General features: G+C 35.0%; 1 pseudogene; it reads right to left on the bottom strand.

Moving 5' to 3' along the window:
- Positions 1 to 246: 246 nt before the first annotated feature.
- LOC120113565 lies at positions 247 to 822 on the bottom strand (annotated as a pseudogene).
- Between the last annotated feature and the right edge of the window lie 3,082 nt (positions 823 to 3,904).

Below are 3,904 nucleotides of genomic sequence, written 5' to 3'. Positions count from 1 at the left end.
TTTTTTATGGACTCTTGGTTGTGAAGCTTTCAAGTCCCATGACACTTTGAGATAGAAGCAACAAAATGAATACAAAATTAAACTTCTATTTACACACACAAAAGAATTATACTTCTATGCAGAAATAGCGGTGATGGCCTTGTCATTGGTACCAGTATAGAAATTGGATCATGTTCAACATTTTCCCTCACATTTCTCCCTACTTTCAAAAATGTCTTTCATTATATGACTGTAAACCCTTTCCAGCTATGAAATCCCATAGTTTCCTGTTCGCTCCACAAACAGTTTCTTCACAGATTCAGCTTGGAACAGCTCCCCATTGATAACAGGAGGTTGGCCCTCGAGTCTAACTTTTAGACGATTCTTCTTGATATCGAACACGACAAACCTTAAGTTCATCTCGCTCGGAACTAGAATGCTAATTGTAATCTCTTTTAGGGTCTATGTGCAGGAGTAATTCTCCAGATCAAGACCATTTCCCTTGTTTAGAACTCTCGGGCCAGAGATAGTCTCTTCACCCTTCACGTCCTCCTTTTTATGGACCTCCATTGTTTCCTTCTCCACTTCCGTCTTATTCTCCGCCTTCTGAGCCTCCTCTTCATCCTTCTTCTTGCTCTTCTGCTTGACAACCCTCACGACCGCCGCCACCTCCTTATGGACGTTCTCTTTCACGAGGAAATCACTCTCTTTCGCAATGAAAACGAAAACCTTCTCCAAGAAACCAACAGGATTTGCTGGATCCAAGCTGGCAGTAAACGACGCCGGTTTAGCAGCCGTTGCCACTGCCGAAGATGCTGATGGCATTTTCTCCTCCTCTTCCATGCAGCGGAAGAAAAAATAGAGTCATTACCGTTTGGAAAATGATACCATGTTAGGAAACTGGTTTAAGCATGATATTCAACAAACATTCAATACTTCTCATTCATTCCAGTAAACATGTACATTTCTTTATATTAGCCACCAAAAGCTTAGCTCTAGTCTAGAAGCTTTGTAACTACCTTAACTAACTACTAACAGTTCTAACAACTCTTAACTGACCTTAGCTACTCACATTCCGTGCCAACTTTAAGTTTCCAGCTTTCCAATGAAAGCTTAAAATGGAACGTGCGGTCAGCAGAGGACGAGTCGTTGCATTTGGAATAGAGTTCGATTAGACGATTGCATAGGAAAGTGTTGGTTAAAAGGTTGTTGCGAATAACATGAGCATGGAGGACTTTGCCTAGCAGGAGAGATTTGTTGTCTATGCAAGTTTGCAGAAGGTGCTCCCCATTTACTTTTGATGTTATCGTTTTGTCATTGTGTTTTCACTTGCATGGTTTTATCTGAAATGATCGAAGGTGAAGAAGAAGAAAAAGAAGAATTAAAAGGTCAATCAACATGTTGAGTCAGTTGATATAATGTGTCACGACAACATTCTGTTACTATATTAACAATTTGTTCATGTCTGTTAATTTTGAGTGACCATTTTATAACAAACGATAGCATTAGTGGCCATTTTATAACAAACGATAACGTTAGTAACTGATTGGTGACTTTTCAAATATCAATGATAAAAACGAACACTTATCCAAACATTAGTGATCATTGGTGTAGTTTACCCAATAATTAATTTAATTTCTTAATGGTTGTCTAAAAGGCATATCATACAACGTCATATGAAAAAAAAAATATATTATATTTTTTTATAATCTTCATATTTGTCTTATATTCCATATTTAGGATTTGAGATTCCAAAACTCAGACCCAAACACTTTCCTTCAAAATACAAACCGCTATATCCCACACTTGTTACTATATATCATATTTTTTTAACATAATTAATATTGATTAATAAAATCTAATAATGGTTGTCCACATGAAAAAAAATGAATAGTACTACTAAATTCCTTCGTCATGCCAGCTTGCTTAACTCAAATTTTGACGGCTTAAGTATTGGACCATGGATTTCCAATCAAATCTAAACAGTGATTCAATGTTTAAAAATTGCAACTATAAGTATTAAATTTCAATTATGTATAAAGTATAGGGAACATAAGCAAAACTAAACCATGTTCCTCAACAACAGCTGCAAATTGTCCCCGAAAACATCGGCGCATGCTCCTTAACAAGAAAAAGGGGGAAATACGTTCCGTAATTCTAAAATCAAATGCAAAGTTCGAACTACATGTGTTTTATTAGTGTAACCCCTCATACCGATGCGGATAACCCGATACGATATGGAGTGTCACATTAGGGTCATCGGAGCGACCTATCATAAAAATAGATAAAAATTTAAAACTTTTATTAATACATGTAAACTCATAAAATCATTTATCAGTATTCAGAAATAAAATAGATTTTCAGACTCGTATTTAAAACAAAATACAATTACATGCCCCCTAATCACATTTACCGTACTCTGCAAACAATGCCAGAAGAACTCCCTTACTAATATTGATAACTGCACTGGTACAATTCTTTTAACCTGCAATGTTGAGTAATAGAGTGAGCTTCGAAAAGCTCAGTAATACAGAACTACCAGATGATGCTACATGACATGTAGATAAATGGGAAGCCATAATTTCCTCATTTCAATACAAGAATTCGAACAAAAAAAATTTCCTTGAGGAATCAATTCAGTCTTGGTCACGAGAATAGAATCATAGAGCGATAACATCTCCCAATTTCATTTATGGAGTTGGATCGGAATTTATTAGATGAGTAACTCTCACATGGCTCATGAAGTATTTTACAGAATTTAGACAGACGTTACTGATATTCCTTTATGTAATGGTAGAGTCCTAGCGGATAGAAAACTTAGGTTTACTCGTTACAGATGGGGACTCAACCTTGGAGTTCTGGCTCAGACAAGTACGATTGTAGTCTAGGGGCATGTAGTGATCAGACATCTTTTAAAATTCGACCGGCCGGTCTAACTTGAAAATTTTGACTCAAACCATAGCTCTGATATCAATAAATGTAATTTGGAAATCCTATAATTAATTGTTTTCCCGAACCTTCTCTGATCTTGAAATGATTCCTTAACAGACTTCTAGTATCTTGCATAAACCCTCTTAGGGTTAAAAACCAGTTATCCAAAATTTTCAAGTAAAACTAACATTTCTTATGCACATCAGTAGTTATATCGGATCAATATGTCTTTTCAGAGTTATTAACCAACTTCCAGGGACAATTTTTGTCATCCTACAATATAAGGGTATTTTCGTAATTTTACCAAACCAGAGTATTCTCATAATTTATCATCTATGTACCTTTAATGAGATAAATTATAATTCACATATTCAGGACTGATTCCTTTATCACTCAATCACATAACTTGTAATTTAATAGAGTCTTAACTAATTTATCACTTAAATCGTATTCAGTTCCAATCCATCCATAATCAAACAGACATAATAGACCAATCATATATATATGTCCATGCATTTATCCATTATCAACATGTTCCATAAAGCATAAAGAGGTAGTAAAGTATTACCTCGATTTCTGTGCAATACTGATCGACCATTAAATTCCATTCGAACGTCCTCGATCTTGAAATCATATTCCAATATTTCCTCGGATCCATATCAACAGAAATTACATAAAAACGGAGCTTAATTCTGAAAAACGAATCAAATTGGATGATAAATCAGTGAAAAACAGCTTACCGGATTCGAATTTGGCGAAACGGACTTCGGATTCGGATTCAGGACATCAATAAAACCCAAACAATAACTCTTCAATTCAAGCTCGCCAACTCAATTTCTAGCTTCCAATCTTTTTCTCAAGAACCCGTACCTTCAAATATACTAATCCAAATTTAACATAAATTTCCTTGCCCTAAAAATAACTTATTAAAAATCCTTTTTATAATAGATGGACATAACTAACAAAATTAAAAATTCAAAGGGCCAATTTAATA

The sequence above is a fragment of the Hibiscus syriacus genome, unplaced genomic scaffold, assembly GCF_006381635.1.
Source record: "Hibiscus syriacus cultivar Baekdansim isolate YM2019G1 unplaced genomic scaffold, ASM638163v2 tig00110210_pilon, whole genome shotgun sequence".
NCBI classification, from domain to species: Eukaryota; Viridiplantae; Streptophyta; class Magnoliopsida; order Malvales; family Malvaceae; genus Hibiscus; species Hibiscus syriacus.
The sequence above is the reverse complement of the archived record's forward strand: the minus strand, read 5'-3'. Positions and strand labels throughout refer to the sequence as shown.